This window comes from Staurois parvus, unplaced genomic scaffold, assembly GCF_062004578.1.
Source record: "Staurois parvus isolate SC_StPar_1 unplaced genomic scaffold, SC_StPar_1.0 ptg003043l, whole genome shotgun sequence".
NCBI lineage: Eukaryota > Metazoa > Chordata > Amphibia > Anura > Ranidae > Staurois > Staurois parvus.
Window position 1 is genome coordinate 30,597 of NW_028320839.1, and position 26,237 is coordinate 56,833.

The 26,237-nt window shown below is 42.8% G+C and overlaps 1 long non-coding RNA gene across 1 annotated transcript in view; it reads left to right on the forward strand.

The window, feature by feature from the left end:
* The first annotated feature begins 6,097 nt into the window (after window positions 1–6,097).
* LOC149428679 (uncharacterized) overlaps window positions 6,098–26,237 on the forward strand; it is a 78,678-nt gene continuing 58,538 nt past the window's right edge. Inside the window, exons 1-2 of the long non-coding RNA XR_016310695.1 lie at window positions 6,098–6,325; window positions 14,656–14,850. This is a non-coding gene — a long non-coding RNA (uncharacterized LOC149428679). The remainder of the gene's footprint in view (window positions 6,326–14,655; window positions 14,851–26,237) is intronic.

A 26,237-nucleotide genomic window follows, 5' to 3' on the forward strand; every position in this document is an offset into this window, starting at 1 on the left:
GTAGCACAAGATATCATAAACCTGAATCTCAAAGTGAAACTCATATAGTGATTAAGTCCTTCATAGGCCCATAAATCTTCAAATTCTTCAAGAAGAATCACCACGTGTGTAAAATATATAGTGTCCCCCTTTCGGGTTTGCACTCACCACATAGCTATGCCTCCCATTCTCATGGTTGGCTATATCGCTTAAAGAAGTTTATCCAATGAGAAGAAAATCAACTCTCTCACTCGATGACAATCACCACCTCCGATTCACCAAGATATCTTTCTTTATATATATTGAATGCTGCTTAGTGCAACTCCTATGTGAGAAACGACTGAATTTCTTGTCCAAAGAAATTGATAAGGTTTAGGTCCAGAGTGTCTTTCCAGGGTTACAAACTGGGGTTTCAGACCCTGCCTTCTCCCCCACTTCATGCTCTCAAATTTGACTCCTTCCCTGCAAAAATTGGCAGACCTTGCTGCTTTTCAACAGCTCCTCTATCTGGGTGCTATTACCAGAGTGGGGCATGTATTCTGGGTTTCTACATTTAACATGTTCAATTCCCCAAAGCAATTGGAGTCTTGGTGCCCATTTTTGGATTTGAAAACTATTTAACTTGTTCCTGCATGTTCAGACGTTCCACATGGATCCGGACAGGTCAGCCATTGTTCTCTCCCTCTGGGGAAATTTTCTGGTCTCAGTGGATATCCCAATTTATTACTTGCATATTCCCATTTTTCCTCACCAGTGCTATCTGCATTTGCTGTGGATGCTCAGCCTTAGCAATTTTTCACCCTTTACTTTGGCTTGTTAATGGCCCCCTGGGTTTTCACAAAGGTGCTTGACCTGGTCTTAGCTGTGCTCCAATATCTGGATAAATTATTTTTTTATTTTTTTTGTTTTGTTACTTAGAGGATCTCCTGCTGAATAATCAGTCCTCCCTATCCCTGTCGGCAAATGTCCAGCAGACAGTGGAGACTCCGCAGAGATTTGATTGTTTGGTTGAATCCTCTAACTTTGGAAGTCATTACTGGAACCGACACATAAAGCTGGAGTACCAGGGCAAGACGTTGGTTATGGCTCTGTTCAGGACAATCTTTCGTTCCTCGGCCCACATGCCCAGGCTTTTCTCTCTGAGGGTTGGTCCTCTATTTGGTCCCCCTCCCCCCCATCCTCTCCATCACTCCCCCCCATCCTCTCCATCACTACTAACAACACCACCATCTCTCCCACCCCACACGCCAAAGTCCTGGGTGTCACCCTGGACTCCCACCTCTCCTTCCTACCCCACATCCAACTGCTATCTAGATCTTGCAGGCTCCACCTCCGCAACATCTCCAAGATACGCACATTCCTCACCCCAGACACCTCCAAACAACTCGTACACTCCCTCATCATCTCACGCCTGGACTATTGCAATTCCCTTCTCACTGGCCTACCCAAACGAACGCTATCTCCACTCCAGTCGATCCTAAACTCAGCGGCTAGACTCATCCACCTCACCAACCGCTCCACATCTGCCTCCCCCCTCTGCCAATCCCTTCATTGGCTCCTGATTGCCCAACGCATCAAATTCAAACTGCTAACTCTGACCTACAAAACCATTCACAATGCCGCCCCAAACTACATAACTGACCTGATACCCAATTACTACCCTACCCATGCCCTCCGCTCCTCACAGAACCTCCTACTCTCTAGCTCCCTGGTCTCCTCCTCCCACGCCCGATTGCAGGACTTCTCTAGGAGTTCCCCCATCCTCTGGAACTCCCTACCCCAAACCATCAGACTGTCTCCTACCCTCCTTACCTTCAGGCGCACCCTGAAAACCCTCCTCTTCAGGGAAGCCTACCCCAACCTCACCTAACACCCGACCTCACCTAACAACTAACCTCCTCCACTCCATCCCCCACAGCCATCTCCTCCTGTGCCACCTTCCCCTCCCTCCTAGATTGTAAGCTCAAAAGAGCAGGGCCCTCGAACCCCTCGTGTTTTGTATTGTTACTGTCTTGTCTCATGTTCTGTCCTCCTTGCTACTGTACAGCGCTGAGCATACCCTTTGGCGCTATATAAATACTGTATAATAATTTGTGGCTTCATGATGGTATTGAGCTTGATGGTAGTCTCTTAGAGGTAGTGCCATAAGCCCAGTTTCACTCCAGACTGTTGCAACTCAATCTGACAGCGTGGGACCAAACCAACTTGGTTCTTGGACCACTTCATGTGAAACTCTCTGTTGATGGATTTCCAACCTGGTGCCCCAAAATCGGGGGAAACTCTTTCCTTAAGTGAAAAGTTCTCAAGACTGATAGTAGCCTATCCAGCTCGAGGAGGAGTCTTTGATGCCCTCTAGGTCATAAGGGAAGCTTGTCTTCCAATCAACATCCTGGAACTCAGGAAATTTTGGTTGTCCCTTCCATTCTGGACTGCTTGGTGAGATTTTTTTTTTCCTATGCCTTTCTACCTGTTAAGCTTCTACCCCTCCTACTTTCCATTATCAAGATGGATGTGCTCTGGTGATTCTAATTGCATTGACCTGACCCAGTAGGATGTGGTACTCGGACATCCTCCAGACTCCCTGTGGGCTCTTCTGTTCCAGAGGCGGGTCCTCCATTCTTCTTGGTCACTGATATCAACCGCATGGCTATTTAAGCCCAGGTCCTCTCCTCTTGAAGGCTAGGAAGTAAGCTTTACAGTGGGGAAAATAATGATTTTTATCCCCTGCAGATTTTGTACGTTTGCCCACTTACAAAGAAATGAATGGTGTATAATTTTTTTTATTGTGGGTGTATTTTAAATGATAGAGACAAAATATCAACCAAAAATCCAGAAAAAAAAAACCATGATACAAATGTTCTAAATTGAGTTGCTGTTCAGTGAGTAAAATAAGTATTTGATCCCTTTATCAAACAACAATAATTCTGGCTCTCACAGATTGGCTATGTCCTCGTGTGGTACACAGATTAGTCCTGTCAATTTAAGAAAGTGCTCCTAAAGAAGATTTTGTGTATAAAAGACACCTGTCCACAGAATCTTTCTTCCATTCAAACCTCACCACCATGGGGAAGACCAAAGAGCTGTCGAAGGACGCCACAAGATTGTAGACCTGCACAAGGCTGGAATGGGCTACAAAACCATCAGCAAGAAGCTTGGTGGGAAGGTAACTAATGGAGCGATTATTGGAGCTCCATGCAAGATTTTGCCTCAAAACGTAAGGATGATCATGAGAAAAATGAGGGATCAGCCCAGAACTATTTGGGTGCAGCGTGTGAATGTGTTGGGTCCACAGTCACCAAACAAACCATTGGTAACACAATATGCCGCCATGGATTGAAATCCTGAAGTGCCCGTAAGGTCTCCCTTCTCAAGAAGGCACATGCACAGGCCCGTCTGAAGTTTGCCAATGACCATCTAAATGATTCAGAGAAGGATTGGGAGAAAGTGCTGTGGTCAGATGAGACCAAAATTGAGCTCTTTGGCTTTAACTCAACTTGCCTTGTTTGGTAGAAGAAAGTTGCTGACTGTGACCCTAAGAACACCATCCCTACACGTCCACAGAGGTGGAAACATTATGCTTTGGGGCTGTTTCTCTGTTAAAGGTGAGGGCCGACTTTGCTGCATTGAGGGGGCAATGGACAGGGCCATGTATTGTAAAATCTTGGATGAGAACCTTCTTCCCTCAGCCAGAACACTGAAGATGGGTTGTTGTTGGGGCTTCGGGCATGACAATGACCCAAAACCCATCACCAAGTCAACAAAGGAGTAGCTCAGGAAGAAGCACATTAAGGTCATGGGAGTGGCCCGCCCAGCCTATCTCAAGACTTTAATTCTAGAGGGAGCTGAAAATTTTGAGTTGCTAGGCGACAGCCAGAAAACCTTAATGATTTAGAGAAGATCTGTAAAGAAGAGTGGACCAAAATCCCTCATTTAGATGTGTGCAAATCTGGTAACAAACTGCAAGAAATGTCTTACCCCTGTGCTTGCCAACAAGGGTGTCTCCACCAAGTTCTAAGTCATATTTTGCTTGGGGATCAAATACTTTACTCACTGAACTGCAATTCAATTTGTAACATTTGTATAATGTTTTTTTCTAGATTTTTGGTTGATATTCTGTCTCTATCATTTAAAATAGATTTATGATACAAATTATAGACTCTTCATTTCTTTGTAAGTGGGCAAACTTACAAAATCTGCAGGGATCAAATCGTTTTTCTCACGGTATCATTTGTGCTTCGATGGCCTACTCCTAGGAAATACTCCATGGGATGTAATCTGCCTATCCTCTAGTCTGGTCTAAATCAGCATTTGGACTTAGTATCATCAAGGGGTAAATATCTTAGCCATAGCCTCTATTCCTTTTATTTATTTTTGGCCTCCCATTCCCTAATTAGGGCCGTTGTGCAAGGTGTCCACACATTTATCCCCCTGTAAGTTCTCTTTTGACTCTGTTGTACCTTGACCTGTGTGTGGGTTTTTTTTTCAGCCCTTCAAAGGCTGCCCTTCAAACCTATTGAAAAAATTCCCTTGCCTGGCCTCACTCACAAGGTGGCCTCTTTTGTTGCGGTCCCTCCTGTGTGAAGGGTCTGTGAGTTTATAGTCCTAATTTATTAAGTGAATTTCTTAGTGTTAACAAAGGGGCAAGGTTGTACGAAGGTCTAAAATACCTTCTGTCCTTATGATGGTTTCTTCTTTTCACCTCAACCAGGACATTATCCTTTCCATTTTATGTCCTGCTCTGAAACATCCCAAGAAATTTTTTCTCTTTTGATGTTGCACATGCTGTGAATGTGTACCTCCTTGGTTATAGGCTCTTTTAAACGGATTCTTTCTTCATCTTTCCTGAAAGTTCCTGCAGGGGGCTCCCTTCTTTTTTCTCCACCATTGATAGGTGGATTAGATAAGTCATCATTGGTGCTTTTTGAATGTCCTTTGGCTTAGACAAAGTATTCCGTTTCCTGCACTGTACCTGTAATAACATTACTCAGTAGTTCAAATTTTCATTTCCTAGATCCAAACCAGCCTTATCCTCAAGCCATGACTGGTGGTGGGGTTCAGAGCTACACAGTCCAGGAATATTGGAGTTGGCGTTTGTTGGATCTGCCAGGCAGCAGAGTACTGAGACAGTCCACAAGACAGATATCAGACAGACCAGCTTCTCTGAGATTGCCCAGCACGGAGAGATGCACCACTTTCCTGCTCCAGGAACACTTCAATTTGCTGCCTTGTGGATCTCAAAAATGCCAACTCCAGTAATCCTGGATTGTGTACAGCTCTGTCCCCTGCCACAGACCATGGCTGGAGGGTCACTTTGGTCTGGTCTAGAAGATGAACCTTTGGACCACTGTGCAATTTTTTTTTTTTCGTATGTATTGATTGGTGTGTCGTCCCAGTACCATTTTTAATTTGGACAGCTGCAGGACATTTGTTCCTTGTAGTGTTAGACTGCCTCAAGGTCTAGAGATCATTTTTGCATTTTTATTTATTTTTTTTTTTACTCCTGATTTACAGGTCCGGATGTGTTTGTGCTCTTGACTTTATTTATTTTAGTAAAATCTTTCTTGGAGAGCAACCCAGGATTCGTCACTCTGTTCTTTATGATGTTCCCTATTGCTTGCTACAAATCTGAGGCTAGCTGTGAGTGGGGAGGGTCTGTGGGATATGTTTCTGCAGCTTTATTTTTTGTAATGATGAGATCCGTGTCCTGTACTGTGCTCCAAGAAACAGATTTTACTAGTAAGTCAGAATTCCTGTTTTTCTGCCCCTGTTAAACAATGTGTATTTGAAAAACGTGCATTCACACAGAGAGAATGAATGCTCTAAATATGCTTGCAGAGGTCACCTTTTAATGCCACTTTCTGCATATAGCTGTGGTGAATTATTAAAGAAAAAAAAAATAAAATACCGGTTCTTAATCGAGAGTATAGAAATGCTAGAGCAGAAATCCAGCAACTGTTTCTCGGCAACAGTGATAATCTGGCTGCTGTCTCTTTAAGTGTGGTAGGCTGGCCTCTTTTTCACTGGCTGTCCTGATTGACAAGTCTAGCCCTGGTCACATGACCTGCCTCTATTTGAAGGTCACAAAAAAAGCTGCTTCCTTCAGAGAGGGAGAGAGCTAGAGGGAGGAGGAGAGAGTAGAGAGAACGATCAATGCAAAATGGCTGCCAGTCTCTGGTTTATGCACATTTACCTTTAATGAAAAAAGCAAACGTGTGTTTGGAATTTATTTTTATTATTGTTTTTGAATTTGCATCTGTTTTTATTTTGTGTATTCCTTATTTTTTTGTACTGGATTTACCTTGTATGCCTCAAATCGCTGGATTATAGCACAGTTGCACTTTATAAGGTCAGTACTATTTAAATATGTCTACGCTGTATTTCTCCAGAAATTGATTTCGGTTGGTGTGTGTGTGTGATTTATGCATGGTTTTACTGCTCTGGAGATCTTGTTTTGCTATCTGTTTTTATTGTCGTTGTACACATTGTTTATATTGCAAGATCACTTTTAGGGGAAGCCTCCAGTAGGAATGCTGCAGTATATATCTGACTTTAGTCTTGCTTAAATAAAAACACTGCTATGTTACTGTGAATTAGAGTTAGTTTGTAATGGAGGCTCTTTTTTTTGTTTTATATTTTCTTTTTCATTTGATTTCTCACCAATTCAGCAATTTTAGTGCTTTTTGGATTTTGATGTACTGCACTCTAAATCATATGTAGTTTGTGAAATTATTTTCTGTGTTTTTCTATATTCCGTTTAAAATTATGGACTTGTAGTGATCTTCTGTGAAGGTTTTTGCGGTTTTCTTTTTCCCCGTGTCATGCAGGCACTTGTCTGCTGCAGAAACAAAAGACATTTTATTCCATAGCATTCCACAACTGAAAAATACATTGGTGAATCTTGAATATGAACGTATTTTCATTTTCAAAGCCACTGAAGGCCTAACAGGAGGGGAGAGAGAAGGAAGGAAGGGAGGGGGAGGAGGGAGAGAGTGAATGTAGTGGGGGTTGGGGGCATTTTCTTCTCTGAATGCGTACAAGCTACTGTGTATATATACAGACTGCAGACATTTGCAGTGTTTGTGATCTACAGCTACTCTTGGTTTTATTTTTATAGACTAAATGACTGTGTGTTTGTGCTTTGTGCTTGGAAAAGGTGTTAATTATTGTTTGAGAGCAAAGTGTCACATAGGATTACATCTCTTCAGAGCTTGTACTTTAACCCCTCCCTTTCTAGGAGATTGAGTCTTTTTCTCCTATTACGCATGTGCAAAACTTGCGAAAGGGGCAGTATTAATCATTCATAAATAAAACTCTTTTTATGTTGCTGTTTTTTTGCAGTCTAAAGGCAGTTAAAACAGTAGGAAATAGTTGACTATGCTATCTCTTCACAACGCTATTATTGCATAATTGTATGGCAGTGGTTCTGACAATTTGTGCATTACGTAGTGTGAAAAGGGGTGTGTGTTTGGCTCTAAATGGGGAGTTTGTTTGCATGTATGACACCAGGCAGGCAAAAGTTGTATTGAAAGGTAGTAAATGCAGATTCAGATGGAAGGTCTTTAATAGGTCCAGGGGCGGACTGACAACTCATGGGGCCTCCGGGCAATAGGGGATCATGGGGCCCCTGTGTCCTTGCCCAAACTCAAAAAAACATATGAAAAAGGTACCAGGGCCATCTCATGGGGCCCCCTACTGACCCCGGGCCCTCGGGCAGTGCCCGAGTTTCCAAATGGTCAGTCCGCCCCTGAATAGGTCAATTATGATTTGTGAGCATGTGGATTCATGTTTAGAGCAGTCCTGAAAGTAGATCTCATTATAGCTGTGTGGAATGTACCTTCCAGTGTAATCGAGCTTTTCAAAACCACACAATCAGCTTCCAGGGCAGTCTGCTGCTTTTTAGCTAAAATGTGGTAACTATTCAGTCAGATCTGTTTTGATGGCTTGTGTGAGCAGTGCAGAAATGATGCTAAAATAATGTGCCTAATTAATCCACAGTCATTAAAAAAATAAAAAAAATAAAAAGTTTTTGCATGGCAGTCCCACCATGACCAGTGGTGCCTGCTGCATCCTAGCAGGCTTTATAATAGAATAACTTTTTTATTTTTTTTTAATTATGCACTGTAAAAATGAATTGCCTCTAATCATGGTGATCCTATGTCTTGAATGCTGCTTGCTGTATAGCATAAGAATTACAGCTTCATTAATTCCAGATATTAGAGCTCTTCTTCCAGCACTGTGACATATTCAGCTATAGTACAGTGGAGAGATCATGTCATTGACTTTCCTCTAACTCTTCCTTCATCCATTCACAAAAGCCTTGTATTCTGTTTAACGAATACCAGGCATTCTGTGAACTCACAAGTGGAGAGGAGATGCAGGTAAATGACCGTATCCCCTCTTGTACATTTTCCGAACACCATGGGATTATTTACTATAGCTGGAGAGTGCAAAATCTGGTGCAGCTCTGCATAGAAACCAATCAGCTTCCAGGCGTTATTGTCAAAGCTTAATTGAACAAGCTGAAATTAGAAGCTGATTAGCTACCATGCATAGTTGCACTCTCCAGTATTCCTAAATCAACCCGCTTGTGTTCAGTGAACACAATACAAGGTTTTTTTTGTGAATGGACAAGTAGAGGAAGGGGAGAATGACTGACTGACTGACTGACTGACTGACTGACTGACTGACTGACTGTCGAGACCCTCGCACTGTACTGTAGCTGGGACTCTTAAGTTGTAGCGCTGGCAAAAGAGCCCTGACTGTAATATCAGACATCAGTGTCGTTAAAGACATAAAGCTGTCGTTTTAACACTACACAACAGCATTCAAGACATAAGATCACAAATAGAGGTAACTTGTCTTTACAGAGCATAGTTAAAAAAAAATTTTTTCCTGGAGTTACATTTAACGATGTAGCTGCAATGTTTTCGATTTACTCTTGGGAGATCCAGACCAGTTTTGTACTTTTGACTACACTAATCCGTTTTCATATTATCTTCTTGGAGAATTTTGGGAAAGAAGCCTTATTTGTAATCAGATCAGTCATATGAAAGAATACTCAAAAGAGCAGTGCTTATAATCAAAACATAAATAATATCTTATCCACATATGTGCATAATAAAAATGATAGCTCTTAGTTGCGATTCGAAATTCAACTCCTCCAATGTTTCCCACATGCGCTAACCCCCAGATGGGTTTGCTAGAGGCATATTTTTTATGCTTTGATTGGCAGCTAGGTTCTGAGGAAGTCCCTGTTGAAGACACAACGGGGTTTATTTACTAAAGCTGGAGAGTCCAAAATCAGACTCCCTTCTGCATAGAAACCAATCAGCTTCCAACCTCAGCTTGTTCAATGAAGCTTTGGCAATGAAACCTGGAAGCTGATTGGTTTCTATGCAGAAGTGAGTCTGATTTTGCACTCTCCAGCTTTAGTAAATAAACCCCAACATGTCAAGCAAAGTGGCCGTGGTGAAGTCATCATGCAATGGTGCAGTGCCATCTTGTCTTTCAGCCGAAAGAGTGAGTTGTCTGTATTACTGTGAATGCCACTGTGCCACAGTATAGATGTGCCAGCATGATCTACAGTGCCTTGAAAAAGTATTCATACTCCTTGAAATGTTCTATATTTTGTCATGTTACAAGCAAAAACGTATATGTATTTAATTGGGATTTTATGTGCTAGACCAACACAAAAACACATAATTGGTAAGTGGTTGAAAAATTATGTTAAAAATTGTTTACAAATAAATATCTGAAAAGTGTGGCGTGCATTTGTATTCAGCCCCCCTTTACTATGATACCCCTAACTAAAGTCTAGTGGAACCAATTGCCTTCAGAAGTCACCTAATTAGTAAATAGTCCACCTGTGTGTAATTTAATCTCAGTATAAATTAGGGGTGGGCTGAAATTTCGGTGGCCGAAAATACCGTCGGCCGATATGGGAAAAAAAAAAAAAAAAGCACTGATACAGGGGCTGAAAAAACCCTGCCGCTGCTGCCAGCAGCCGCCGTTCGGTAATTCTTAGCCTTACCGGAGAAACCATCGAACGATCCCGGCGCTGGACATAGAGATTAGTGAAGGAAAAATGGCCTTCACTCATCTCTATGCCTTTTGGAGGACCGGAGCGATTTCACTTCTGGTTCCAGCCAATTTTTTTTTTTTTTAAGCACTAGATCAATACTTTTTTTGATCTAATGCTTTACATTGGAGAGGAGATATGTGGGGTCCTATTGACCCCATATCTCTCCATAAAGAGGACCTGTCACTAATTATTACTATCACGGGATGCATGCATTCCTTGTGATAGGAATTAAAGTGATTCCAATTTTTTTTAAAGGGACAGAGAAAAAAATGAAATACATGTCTTAAAATTTAAAGTGCCCCTGTCCCCCCGTGCTCACATGTAGTGGTGAACGCATACATAGGCCACGCCCACATATGTAAACTGTGTTCAAACCACACGCGTGAGGTATCGCCATGAACATCGGAACAAGAGCAATAATTCTAGCACTAGATCTGTAACTTTACACTGCTAACCTGTAGAAATTTTTAAAGCATCACCCATGGAGATTTTTAAGTAGTGCAGTTTGACGCCATTCCACAAGCGTGCGCAATTTTAAAGTGTGACATGTTTGGTATCTATTTACTTGCCATAACATCCTCTTTCATATTTTACAAAAACAAATGGGATATATATTATATTATCTTTATTTTTTTTCCAGAAAATATATTCATTTTTAAAAACTGCACATTTCGGTTTTTGGCCAAGTGCATTTTGAATTTTCGGTTTCGGCACCAGAATTTTCATTTCAGTGCACCACTAGTATAAATACAGCTGTTCGGTGAAGCCCTCGGTGGTTTGTTAGTGAACAAACAGCATAATGAAGGCCAAGGAACAAAGCAGACAGGTTAGGGATAAAGTTGTGCAGAAGTTTAAAGCAGGGTTGGGTTATAAAAAAAAAAAAAAAAAAATACTGCAAAGCTTTGCACATCTCACGGAGCACTGTTCAATACATCATCCGAAAATGGAAAAAGTATGGCACAACTGCAAACCTACCAAGACATGGCTGTCCACCTAAACTGACAAGCTGGGCAAGGAGAGCATTAATCAGAGAAGCAGCTAAGAGGCCCTTGGTAGCTCTGGGGGAGCTTCAGAGATCCACAGCCCAGATGGCAGAATCAGTCCACAGGTCAACTATTAGTTGTGCACGCCACAAATCTGGCCTTTATGGAAGAGTGGAAAGAAGAAAGCCATAGGAAGTCCCATTCACAGTTTGTGAGAAGCCATGTGGGGGACACGGCAAACGTGGAAGAAGGTGCTCTGGTCACCCTGAACACACCATCCCCACTGTGAAACATGGTGGTGGCAACAGCATCATGTTGTGGGGATGCTTTTCTTCAGCAGGGACAGGGAAACTGGTCAGAGTTGATGGGAAGATGGATAGAGCCAGATACAGGAGAATCTTAGAAGAAAAAAAAGCATCAAAGTGATTTCAGTAGCACAAGATATCATAAACCTGAATCTCAAAGTGAAACTCATATAGTGATAAAGTCCTTCAAAGGCCCATAAATCTTCAAATTCTCCAAGAAGAATCACCACATGTGTAAAATATATAGTGTCCCCCTTTCGGGTTTGCACTCACCACATAGCTTTGCCTCCCATTCTCATGGTTGGCTAAATCGCTTAAAGAAGTTTATCCAATGAGAAGAAGATCAACTCTCTCACTCGATGACAATCACCACCTCCGATTCACCAAGATATCTTTCTTTCCAAGATACACAGGTGACATTGCATAGATTTTTGGATAATTGGTATAAAGGTGCTGAGAATGATGTACAGCCAACTCTCAGCACCTTTATACCAATTATCAATCAATCTATGCAATGGCCACCTGTGTATCTTGAAAAGAGGGGATATCTTGGTGAATTGGAGGTGGTGATTGTCATCGAGTGAGAGTTGATCAACTTCTCGTTGGATAAACATCTTTAAGCGATTTAGCCAACCATGAGAATGGTAGGCATAGCCATGTGGTGAGTGCACACCCGAAAGGGAGACACTATATATTTTACACACGTGGTGATTCTTCTTGGAGGATTTATGGGCCTATTAAGGACATTTTTGGATTTTTTCACTTTGAGATTTATGTTTATGCCATCTTGCGCTACTGAATAACTTTGTTTTTTTGTTATTTATACGGATTTATTAGAAGTGGCATCAAAAGAATATTGACTTAGTAGTTATTTTATTACGCATGCTATTGCAGTTTTCTGTTTTTTGTAAATCTTAGAAGAAAACCTGTTGGTCTACTAAAGACTTGAGACTGGGGCCGGAGATTCACCTTCCAGCAGGACAATAAAGCGTGACATGTTGGGTATCTATTTACTTGCCATAACATCCTCTTTCATATTTTACAAAAACAAATGGGATATATATTATCTTTATTTTTTTTCCAGAAAATATATATTCATTTTTAAAAACTGCACATTTTGGTTTTTGGCCAAGTGTGCATTTTGAATTTTCGGTTTCGGCACCAGAATTTTCATTTCAGTGCACCACTAGTATAAATTCAGCTGTTCGGTGAAGCCCTCGGTGGTTTGTTAGTGAACAAACAGCATAATGAAGGCCAAGGAACACACCAGACAGGTCAGGGATAAAGTTGTGCAGAAGTTTAAAGCATGGTTGGGTTATAAAAAAAAAAAAAAAAAAATTGCAAGCTTTGAACATCTCACAGAGCACTGTTCAATACATCATCCGAAAATGGAAAAAGTATGGCACAACTGCAAACCTACCAAGACATGGCTGTCCACCTAAACTGACAAGCTGGGCAAGGAGAGCATTAATCAAAGAAGCAGCAAAGAGGCCCTTGGTAGCTCTGGGGGAGCTTCAGAGATCCACAGCCCAGATGGCAGAATCAGTCCACAGGTCAACTATTAGTTGTGCACTCCACAAATCTGGCCTTTATGGAAGAGTGGAAAGAAGAAAGCCATAGGAAGTCCCATTCACAGTTTGTGAGAAGCCATGTGGGGGACACAGCAAACATGTGGAAGAAGGTGCTCTGGTCAGATGAGACCAAAATTTTACTTTTTGGCTTAAAAGCAAAGCGCTGTGTGGTAGAAAACATTGCACATCACCCTGAACAAACCATCTCCACCGTGAAACATGGTGGTGGCAGCATCATGTTCTGGGGATGCTTTTCTTCAGCAGGGACAGGGAAGCTGGTCAGAGTTGATGGGAAGATAAATAGAGCCAAATACAGGGCAATCTTTGAAGAAAACCTGTTAGGGTCTGCAAAAGACTTGTGACTGGGGCGGAGGTTCACCTTCCAGCAGGACAACGATCCTAAACATACAGCCAGAGCTACAATGGAATGGTTTAGCTCAAAGCATATTCATGTGTTAGAATGGCCCAGTCAAAGTCCAGACCTAAATCCAGTTGAGAATCTGTGGCAAGACTTGAAAATTGCTGTTCACAGACGCTCTCCATCCAATCTGACATAGCTTGAGTTATTTTACAAAGAAGAATGGGCAAATTTCACTCTCTAGATGTACAAATGTGGTAGAGACATACCCAAAAAAGATTTGCAGCTGTAATTGCAGCGAAAGTTGGTTCTATAAAGTATTGACTCTGAGGGGGTTGAATACAAATGTACGCCACACATTTCACATATTTATTTGTAAAACATTTTGGAATTTATTTTTCATTTTCCTTCCACTTCACAATTATGTGCTACTTTTTGTTGGTCTATCACATACAACCAAAAAAGTGTATTTTATTGGGATTTTAACATGACAATGTGGAAAATTTCAAGGGGTATGAATACTTTTTGAAGGCACTGTACTAAGCTGCCCTCCAAAAAAAGCTGTGTTTTGACCTTGCATAGTCTGTCATCCAGTGATGAGGGTAAACAAACTGCACAGGTGGTGGTGGAAGAGCTATTCAGTGATTAGTCTTTGAAAGAAAAGGACAAGCATTCTGAGTTTATGGTTTTTAACGGACTCAGATTTATTCATTTTAGTGTGAGTTGGCCTTTTAGCACAATTTTGGGTGTTACCCCTGGTTCGCACCAATGCGTTTAGAGCTTTTTGCAGAAATGCACCACAGTCCATTTAACATGGTTTCCTATGGGATATGTTTACATCTATGCTTTTTTGAGCTGCTGCGTTTTTGGAAAGGATCATGGATTTTTTATTTTTTTTTTAATGCAAAAAGCAGCATCTTTGCCACAATAGAGTTCAGTGGAGAAGCTCCTGAAACGCATTTAGTGCATTTTTTTTCTGCTCAGCAACAAAAAAAATTCCACTTTAACAAAAATAGCTTAAAAAAAGCAAAGCGTTGCAAAAACGCGCATGTAAAAACGCAAAGTACAATGCAAAAAGCATTATAAAATGGATCAAAAGAAAAAAGTATAGGTGTGAATCAAGCCTTAGCATTCATAGTGCACTTAGCATGTGTCTGTTAAATTTGTTCCTTTATTCAGGCTCTTGAATTAATGGTATAAGACACAAGTAGATCTAGGCGGATTATTCATGATTTAATAAATGGGAGAGCTGCACTTTTTATTTATATTTTTAGTAATCTGGTGTATTGTATGAGACACACAGTGCGTTCGTTGCTCCACGGTTGTAGATTGAGTTTGCTGTGTGGTAAAACGCTTTTTTGTTTTTTTCCTTGACCAGTCTAGGCACCCACAGGAAGCACACACAAGTACATTGAGAATAAATCTGCAGTCTCATTGTGGATGGTCCATGGTGGAAGCTGAACCCAAAAACTCAACAATGCAAGGCCAAGGGCCAACTGCTAAGCCACTATTTCTCTTTGCATTTACCAACATTTAGTCAATCATTAGTTGTTTTGTGGCAACACTTCAAAGTGTAAGTAAACTCACATTTTGTTTTGGTGTTGAGACCAAAGTATGGTCTCAACCTTCATTATCTGGCTACATTATTTTTTCAGTCATGCAAGTTCCATTTCATTGGGCTTCCCTATTCTGAGTGACAGCGGTATAGCAGCTTATTCTCTATATTCTTTATTGCCACTCTTGATGTGCATGCTCTGCCAGATTCCTGTGAGGAATCTTTCACAGGTTGCGGTAGAGGTTTCCTGTTTGCTTCACCCACCTGAACATTACACCCCCATAGTTTTTTTTTTTTTTTTTTTTTTTTTTTTTTAATGGAGCTGTCTGCCTGTCAGGAGATGGCAATAGACAAGTCCCATAGAAGTCTATGCCCCCCATACTGTGCAAACATGGCCAGGAGAATATAGTCTTTTATCTCTGGATGTAAACAACAATGGAGGCCGCAGCTGGATCTTGGTAACTATACATCTGTGAAGGGGGAATCATTTAGGTCAGAGTAAAGGGGATAAGAGAAAAGGTGCCCTTTGCCTTTTAACCTACATGAGCTCATGGGTGGCCATAGACGGTTCGAAAATCAGCCGAAAAAAAAATCGTCCGATTTTCGCACTGTTAGTGGGTTGGTTGGCCGGCTGTTTTTTGCACTTTGAGATTATCTGTCATGTTGGAAAATTCATGGCCGATTTGGACGATCGTCCGATTTTTAGAATTTAGATATTATAAAGTATATCAAATTACTTGTTACTGTGTATTTGTTTTCACTCTGAAATGTATACTAATGTAAACTAGTAGCAGATCTCATTAAGTATACATCTGTGGAGGGGAAGAGAGGGGGTGGGACCAGTCGGCTCAGTGCAAAGAGGCAGAAAGGTCAAATGCACTTTATTTTAAAGTGTACTTATCCTTTCAGGACATAATAGTGGAAAAAAATCTGTGATGCCCCCATTCCCTTATTTTTTTTGTTGCTAACCACTTGACCTCCATAACGTATTAACCACTTTATGACCAGAGCTTTTTTTTTTTCTTTACTATTCAGTACTGCGCTACTTTAACAATTGCTCGGCCATGCAACACTTTATGGAAAATTTTGATTATTTTTTTTCCACAGAAATAGAGCTCTCTTTGGGTGGTATTTGATCACCACTGTGTTGTGTGTTGTTTTTTTTTTTTTTTTTTTTAAATCGTATAAAAGAAATTTAGGGGGGAAAAAAACAATATTTCTACTTTGCTATGAAATTTAGACCAAAATGTATTGTACTACATGTCTTTGGTAAACTAAAAAATCAAAAATCTAGTTTGGTTTGGCTAGCCTATCCGTAAAGTTGTGCTGCAAATTAGACTGGTGCCAGTAATGCCTGCTTAATGTGTTTGTTTTTGTTTTTTTTTTTTGTGTCACAAGCATACATGTTATCAGCTCAGTATATATATTTTGTAAACTGCACACTAGTGATGTCTTCACAGGCAAAACTTTAAAGCTTTTTTGGCTGTACTTTCAGTTCGTTAATGCAGTTCGTTCTGCACTCCTGTGACAGATTTTCAGCTGAGAGTGGACTGAAGTCTGCTGTCAGCTGCCGTGATTCAGCTGGTCCAGGCTGGGGAAAGATCCCGACTTCAAAGTCAGGATCCACCCCAGAGTCTGGAGTGGCACCTGGCTCAGCTTCTCGGCAAAGCGCGTAGAGCATGAGCCAGCCACTCCCTCGCCCTCCATAGCACAGAGCTCCAGTGAGCACTGAGGGAGCTGAGCAGACAGCGGTTACTGACAGTCCCGCACTCTGCTCAGAGTGATGAGGAGAACTCAGCGATAACCTACAGGTTATCAGTTAACACATACCCATGAATTACGGCCCTAGAATTATTGCGCTTACTCAGACTCCCACGGCGATACCTCACACGTGTAGCACTATAGTTGTTTACATAATGCTTGGGACCTATGCACACTTTTGCATGTGCGTATATCTGAGGTGTGCGGCGGTAGGGGGGGTGGTGGTAAATATTTTTTAATTTTAATTAAGATTATTTTTTTTTTTATGCCTTGCTCCAGGAAAACTGTGAATTTAAATAGGTGGTTTGGACCATTCTGGCCCAAACAAACAATTTCCTTTGCTATTGGATGCAGCGACTGTCTGTGCTGTATAAACTGTTGCTTCAGCTGCATACAGTATGCAGCACTGTGTATCTGTAGTGTTTAAAGGGGGCTTCCACCTCTGGTTCCTGGGAAAAAAATATAGTTGGGCTGAGCAATGCTCAGCCTTTTACATCAAGCTTTGTATTTTTGAATGAATACAAAGCTTCCTCTGGCTCAGTTGGGGATCTTGATGTCATCCACCTGTCTCTCCACCAATTAGAGAAAGCCTTGTATTAATTCATAAAATACCAAGCTTTCTTTTGAATGGCTAAACAGTGCTCAGCCCAACTCTATTTAGTTGCAGGAACGAAACAGGAAGTTGCTGTTCTGCCAGAACACAGTGCTGTAAATTGTATGTAGCTGATGCTACCTACAGCTTATACAGCTCTGATAACCATTGAATTTATTAGGAAAGGAAATGGTTCATTTAGGACAACTTTTTCCAAATTAACTTTTTAAAGTTTTAGTATTCCTGGAGTTAGACTTTAAGTACTTATGCACACTGACCGTTAATAGAAGCTAGCAGCGTTTTGGTCAAAATAACCCTGCTTGACTCTTGTAAAAGTGTGTATTGCATTTACATGCATCAAGTGTTTGGGCATTCATTTCATTGACTACATTAATTCATTTACGCTGGCCATATAACTATATTAATGCTCAAGCACTAAACACGCTAACAGCATTAACATGTATTTATGCACGTTTAGATGTATTTAAGTGCGCCAAGCGTTTTTCAGCCAAATAGCAGCTGCTCCAGGATGCCTTGGCAGTGTGGTTTTTTTTTGGCTGCTAAACTCCACCACAAAACACTGCTAAAATCCTATGTCTGCATAAACACACAGGATAACATGCAAGGGAGTTTAGAGGTAGTAAAAAAAAAATAAAAAAATACACCTGACGCTCCTATGAGCAGCTGTAAAAACATCCACTGTGCATGAGGCCTAAAGGTTAAGTTCACCTTTAGTAACACATTACGCATTGCTCTCTCATTTAACATGTAAGATGTTACTGTGCAGCAACAAGGACCTATGAATGAACATCTGTCAGACGGTTTGTAGTTCTCAATGAATTACGAGGGCACTGAAGAGAACCCTTGTAGTTCATTGGCACTTTCTCCCGCTTTCAAACGGACAGCCCTTGCAAGTGGCCATCACCCTAGATATTTCCTGTACAGATTTGTTTGACCTGTATATTTACTGTATCTCTTCACAAGAGGACCTTTTTTCTGAGAAGTTATACTCACTGACAAAGCATATGTCCAGGCATTACCAAAATGTATCCAGCAGTTATTTTTGTTTTTACATCGTTCCTGCAGTGAGCAGTGACTTTTATCTCTTGTTGCTTTATCACTTGTAAAATTATTGTGTTCCTAGAAATCACTTATAAGTTTCCGAAAATACTTGGAAATTGTATAGTACTGAACTCTAGGCCAATATTAACAAGCATCATTTAATTCAGTTATACATTTGTATCTCTTCTGTTCTGTGCAGCAGTGCCATACCCAGACTGGGACAGGGAGGGTAAGCACTCCAGATCCAGTCTGGTTTTGTTGCTTTTTGTAGTCCTGTCTTTCATCACATTTACAGGAGAGGAGAGCAAGAGGCTGCACTGCAGTCTGTATAGAGGTTAGGAACCTGGCAGTACTGTCTGACAGGGATATCTGGATCACATGACTTGCTAAACAGAATTACAAATACTTTGGCTTAAAAAATAGCTAACACGTGTATTTCATTGTATATTGAGCTCATCCCGCCACCCCTTCCCGCTCCTCGCTGGCTGTGATTGACAGCAGTGAGAGCAAATGGCTCCCACAGCTGTGTCTCAGCCAATGAGGGGAGAGAGAGAGACCTGGAGGAGCTGAGGCTCTCGTGCATATCACTGGATCGGGCTCAGGTAAGTATTGTGGGGGCGGGAAGGGGAAACTCTGGGCTGCATATAATGTATGAAAGTAAGCACCTTTAGACTTTACAATCACTTTAAAAAAGGGCATTATCCAACAGAAACTGTGCATGTCTAATGCTTATAAATGGAGGCTGGGTCTCTAACACACTTTTTAAACGAAGACTGTGGATCATATGTTCTGGTCTGTGAGTTGATTTGCAGAGATATAAACAAACTAAGCTATACATCAGTGTTTCAGAGGCATAAACACAAAGTGGGTTGCTACCTTTCACGCCTTTGTACTCAGTAAGGGCTTTGGTTCTATTCTAAAGGGCACAGAGTACTGAAGGGCTTAACTAGCTTATTGAAGCCCAACACATCAACTGAACAAGCTGATACTCCAATTTGCACTAATTCTTACTTCCTGCAAGCACCAGATTAGAGCTCACTTATAGAAATGCATAAAGAGAGACTGGGGCTCGAACACACTGTTTAGATCAGTGGTTCTCAACCTTCCTAATGCTGCGACCCTTTAATACAGTTCCTCATGTTGTGGTGACCCCCAACCATAAAATTATTTTCGTTGCTACTTCATAACTGTAATTTTACAGTGGGAGGAGTAGTGCCACATCATTGGTGTCAGTGAGAGGAGTAGTGTCACATCACTGATGTCAGTGGGAGGAATAGTGTCCGATCGTTGGTATCAGTGGGAGGAATAGTGTCCCATCATTGGTATCAGTGGGAGGAATAGTGCCACATTGTTGGTGTCAGTGGGAGGAATAGTGCCCCATCATTGATACTAGTGTGGGGGGGAATTGTGCCCCATCATTGGTGTCAGTGGGGGGGGGATAGTGCCCCATCGTTGGTGTCAGTGGGGGGAGGAATAGTGCCCCATCGTTGGTGTCAGTGGGGGGAGGAATAGTGCCCCATCTTTGGTGTCAGTGGGGGGAGGAATAGTGCCCCATCGTTGGTGTCAGTGGGGGGGGGGGGGAGGAAATAGTGCCCCATCATTGGTATTAGTGACACCAATGATGGGGCACTATTCCTCCCACTGACACCAATGATACTTACCTTGCTGACTCCTGCTCCAGCCTGGGCTCGCTCCCTCCCTCTCCCATCTACAGCCAGATTACCTGGCTGCAGCAGCACCATCTGCACGCTACAGACACTTACCTGTCAGCTGTCTTCCTTCTCCGGCCGCTCCCTCGCTCGATCTTCTTTGATCTCCGGCTCCTCCTCGCTGGTGATTGGCCGCCTGTGTGCCTCTCCTGAGCTACAGTTCCGGCGGCCAATCACTGGCGAGGAGGCGGAGCTGTTGAGTGATCCCGGGGATGTGGCCAGATGACAGGGGCGGCGTGTCATCCCGCGCACACATCGCAGTCCAGGGAAATGTGGACATATATGCATGTGGGCGGACCCGCCTGGAGACTGATAAAGGAGCGGTGTCTCGGTTCCCAAGACCATCAGAAATATGTGTTTTCCGATGGTCTTAGGAGACCCCTGTGAAAGGGTTGTTCGACCCCCAAAGGGGTCGCGAACCACTGGTTTAGATAAAGCCTGTCTAAACTGACTGTGGCTCATATGTTTTGGTTAGTTTTATTTATATCTCTACAAATTAACCTGCAAAACTGTAAATCAGTATTGCAGAGGCATAAACACAAAGGTCTGAGGCTTTAAAAGATTCTAGAGAAAAAGCCTGTCATCACTGATTGCTGCTCAGTTTGTTTATACCTCTGCAAATTATCCAGTTGCTGCCCACAGTACATTTGGCGGCACAGGCAGGCTGTCATTCAACCTCTTACAGAGAATTGCTGCTCCCGGTACCTGGCTGCTTTGAGCGGTTCGGGGATCATGTGATCAGTATCATTATTGCTGTCAATGACCTCTGTCAATACCTTAATCACAAATTAGATTTTTCTCTTAATATTTTGGGTCTGAGATGTTGAGCAAAAGACATTTTTTATGTGCGGTATATTTTTGATTTTGGATTTTATGGTACGCCTTACTGATGTATTCTAAGACACAAGCCTGGTAGGAATTTTTTTTTTTACTTTTAATTTTTGTTTATACCTCTGCAAATTATCCAGTTGCTGCCAACCCACGGTACATTTGGTGGCACAAGCAGGCTGAATGACGTACATGTACGTCATCATTGTGGCTCCTGGTACCTGGCTGCTTTGAGCGGCCCGGGGATTATGTGATCACTATGCGATTACATGATCACAATGTCTGCAAAGCTGTTGTGCATGAATGTCGCTTTAAAACGGCTGTGCTTCCTATAGAGGAGAGCTGCGATTAACCCATAGCTATCACATGGTACCTGGGCCAACCACAGCACCATTTACCATGTGATTAACTGTAGCTAATTACAGATCACCGGTAATCACAGCTGTTATGAATCACCGCCACACCAGTCATATGATGACACCGTACTGCACTAGTGACAGTATTTACAAAAAAATTGTGACAAACAATATTACAACTTAAAAAAATCGCCATGCCTCTTACTAAATACCGTGGACTGTCTACTTTCCAAAAAGGGGTCCTTTGGGGGGTACACCTTGCTAGTACCAGGTTGGGTCCCCTTTTGCCTTCAGAACTGCTTTAAGTCTTCGTGCCATCAAGGTGTTGGAAACATTGCTCAGATATTTTGATACATATTGACATAGCATTGTGCAGTTGCTGCAGATTTGTCGGCTGCACATCCATGATGCGAATCTCCCATTCTACCACATCCCAAAGGTGCTTTATTGGATTGAGATCTGGTGACTGTGGATGCCATTGGAGCACAGTGAACTCATTGTCATGTTCAAGAAACCAGTTGAGATGATTTGAGCTTTGTGACATGATGCATTATCCTGCTGGAAGTAGCCATCAGAAGATGGGTTCACTGTAGTCATAAAGGGATGGGCATGGTCAGCAACAATACTCAGGTAGGTTGTGGCTTACTTTGGTTGTAATGAGTGCTTATTTGAGTTATTGTTGCCTTTCTATCATCTCGAACCAGTCTGCCCATTCTTCTGACATCAGCCAGGCATTTTCGTTCACACAACTGTCACTCACTGGATATTTTCTTTTTTTCCTTTTTTTTTTTTTTTTTTTACCTTTCTCTATAAACCCTGGAGATGGTTGTGCATGAAAATCCCCGTAGATCAGCAGTTTTTGAAATGCTCAGACCAGCCCGTTTTGGTTCCAACAACCATGTCACGTTCAAAGTCACATAAATCCCCTTCTCATTTTTAATGCTTGGTTTGAACTTCAGCAAGTTGTCTTCATCACGTCTAGATGCCTAAATGCATTGAGTTGCTGCTATGTGATTGACTGATTAGCAATTTGTGTTACCAAGCAATTGAATAGGTGTACCTAATAAAGTGGCCTATTAGTGTGTGTATATATACCATAGTATGTAGATGCTATAACTTTCATAGAAGCCAACTAATACACTGATTAAAAAGTGTTCCTTTAATTTTTTGGAGCAGAGTATAGCATCAAGACAAACTCCTGGGTTATTGATTTGGTCCGTTAAGTAGCAGAGGGGGTTGTTAATCAGTTTTAGCTGCTTTGGTGTTAATAAAATTAACAGGTGCACTAGATGGGCAACAATGAGACACCCTCAAAACAGGAATTGTTTTACAGGAGCAGGCCACTGACATTTTTTTCCCTACTCCTCTTTTCCCACTGGCTTTCACTAGTTTTGCATTTGGCTAGGGTCAGTGTCACTACTGGTAGCATGAGGCGATAACTGGATCCTAAAAAAGGTTGCGCAGGCAGTCCAACTCCAGGATGGCATATCAATATGTGCCATTGCCAGAAGGTTTGCTGTGTCTCCCAGCTTAGTCTCGAGCATGGAGGAGATTCCAGGACTCAGGCAGCTACTCTAGGAGAGCTGAATAGGGAAGTAGAAGGACCTTAACCCATCAGCAGGACTGGTATCTGCTCCTGTGTGCAAGGAGAAACAGCATGAGAACTGCTAGAGCCCTACAAAATGAGCTCCAGCAGGCCACTGTTGTGAATATCTCTGACCAAACAGTCAGAAACAGACTTCATGAGGGTGGCCTGAGGGCCCGATGTCCTCTAGTGGGCCTTGTGCTCACTGCCCGGCATCATAGAGCTTGATTGGCATTTGTTACTGAACACCAGAATTAACAGGTCCACCACAGGCGCCCTGTGCTTTTCACAGATGAGAGCAGAGAGCAGGTTCACCCTGAGCACGTGACAGATGTGATAGGGTCTGGAGAAGCTGTGGAGAAGGTTATGCTGCCTGTAACATTCAGCATGACCATTTTGGTGGTGGGTCAGTGATGGTCTGGGGAGGCATATCCATGGATAGATGCACAGACCTCTACAGGCTAGACAATGGCACCCTGACTGCCATTAGGTATCGGGATGAAATCCTTGGACCCATTGTCAGACCCTACATTGGTGCAGTGGGTCCTGGGTTTCTCCTGGTGCACGGCAATGCCCGACCTCATGTGCCGAGAGTATGCAGGCAGTTCCTGGAGGAAGAAGGAATTGATACCATTGAATGTCCCTCTCGCTCGCCTGACATAAATCCAATAGAACACCTCTGGGATATCATGTTTCGGTCCATCTGACTACGCCAGGTTGCGCCTCAGACTGTCCAGGAGCTCAGTGATGCCCTGGTCCAGGTCTGGGAGGAAATACCCCAGGACACCATCCGACTTCTCATTAGAAGCATGTCTTGGGGGGGCGTGGTCTGCCGAGATCCAAGATGGTCGTGTGATACAGGAGCTCCTGCCAGCCTGAGACCTTGCATCAATATTAGCAGAGGAGCGGGTGAGAGAGAGCCATTACATGATGGGGAAAGCGGACCGGAAGGTCACCGGCTCCCGTTCCCACTCTCCGCGGGCACATAACCCCCAGCAGTCCAGACATATTCAGGAGCTGTTCAGCTCTCAGCAGAGGGACAGACCACATGCAGCATCCCCCTCTCCCCCCCTCCTCCCTCCACTACAGAAACATGTGCTCAGGGTGTACAGAGTACAGACACTGGGGCTGGCTTGGAATCTGTCCCACAGCATGATCTCTCTTCAGACACTCATACACTTTCTTTAAGAGATCTGCAGGCAGTTACAGCTGACATTAAAGCTACTTTTACCACAGCCCTCCACAGCCCTCAGTGACCTAAGAGAAGACCTTCATTTGTGAAGTACAAGAATAGAGGAGGTGGAATTCACAAGCAGATCTAATGCTGATGCCATAGTGGAGATACAGCAGTTGTCAGTATCGCACACATCTCAAATCCGTGATTTTTATAGACAGATTGAAGATCTGGATAATAGGTCGCAGGCATAATATCAGATTGTGTGGCTTGCCTGAATCTGTGGAGCCGAGCGACATCCCCAAAACAGTAATTGCGATCTTCAATGATCTGCTGGGCCATCCACCTGCGGCACCCATTGATCTGGAACGTGCACACAGAGCGCTTCACTCCAGAGGCAGAGATTCTGAACCCCCAAGAGATGTGTGTTGCTTGGTCAGCTTTCCAATCAAAGAAGACATTCTCAGAAGGGCCAGAGAAAGGTGCCTTTTATTTTAGGGTAATACACCTGTTCCAGGACCTCTCCTCCATAACCTTGCAACAAAGGCAAGAACTTCACCCCCTGCTGGACACACTTCGCTCTCATAACATACCATACAGGTGGCGATTTCCATTCTTTCTCTCCGCTCAAGCTCATGGGCGCACAGCCTACCTGCGAGTTCCAGAGGATCTCCCCAGCTTCTGTTCCGCACTGGACATTCCTCTAGTTGAGCTTCCAGATTGGTACAGATCTTTGCATCTTCCAAATGCTACTGAATCTGGTCGAGTACCAAGTGACATGGATTGGCAAGGCCCCCATCTCCGCTGCCGCCGATCGGTCCCTTCCACTCCTCCGAGACTTCCTGCCAGAGGCTCCGCTACCAACAACAGCACGACGGCCTCTCCTGCACATTGCAGACCCCACCATGATGCCTAAAGGCCTTTCTTCAATCTCTTCCCTGACTTTCTCTCATCAACAATACTCCAATGGTTTAAATAAGAGCGCTTCATACGGGTTACGCTTAATGTCTGTGCAAAGCATAGTGTGAAGGAGGGCATACACCCTAATCCATAGTCTGCTCACTTTAGGGCAAGTCCATTTATTGCTGAATTTTCACTACCTCTGATGGAAGCCTGGGGGATGGTCCTACAGTCTTTCTCTAGCCCTGTTTGTAATGTATATGCTGATTTGTCCGCTGCATAGAGTCTCTGGAGAGTATGGATCTCCAGACCCTCTATGCCCGGCCCCTGTTTGGTTGTATGGCCTCCCCAGGGGTCTTTTGTTGGTCTTGCAGTGGTCAGGGATGATTTCCATGCCCTCCATTACATATTGTCTGTATTTCCCTGACCATGATCCCTACTGTTCTTCATCAGAGTTTACTGTGAGAGGCTTCATACTCCAGCTCGCCTTTATACCTTTTCCAGGGGTAGTGTGGGATGGCGGGGGAGGACTGGGTTGGGGGAAGGAAGGGATCCGGGACCCGGGCGGTCATTTCCATACTATTATTATGTTACATATCTATTTGAAATCAAGTATCACCTCGTTACACTCTCTAGGTGTTGTTCCCTGCGGGGTCCAGCCTCCTCCTCCACCTCATGTCATAACACCCATCTAAACCACATTTACTGCTTACAGGTTTTGAAACCATCATTTGGAGCTTCTGCTGAGCTCCCCCCTGGTCCCGTCCTCTTCCCTCTCCCCTTGCCTAGCTACCGCTATTGTTTCTTTTCAGACACGAGGTGCTACTTGATTTTTAGAATGTCGTGGAATCCTGCGGGAGCAGGGTGGGAGATGGATGGTTTGAGTTAGGACAGATGAGAGATACCTTAGGGTTCCAAAAAGAAATGGTGCACTATGTCTCATTTTTCCCAACTGTTTCCTTTGATGGTTGCTTTTTATTTATTTATTTATTTTTTTCTGAATGGTTTCCCTGCTTTTTCTGTGATGTTGCAATGTTTTTGCCCTAAACAGATTATGGTATGATTTGCTTTTCATCTTAATGATATGCAGGTTTTTCATCTGGCTTTCACTGATGTTTTATTTTCAGCATGGACTCGCACACTGGCCCTACCATGGCACACCTACTATACCACAACTCTGCCCATAACTTTAGGATCATGCCACGACTGCATTCCACTTAGATGTGCATTTTTCTCATTTCCCTACACACAATGCTTTCTCCATGATACGCCCTAATGATATATTTTCGGTCTCCTTGCCCTCATGACATTTGTTACATTTTCCTTCTGATATCCCTAAGCTTGTTGCTGCGTCTTACCTCACCCATTATGCTGGACGATGGCGGTTGTGCCCCCATCTATATCTTCATTCAAACGAATTGTGCTCACCCTCCCTCCC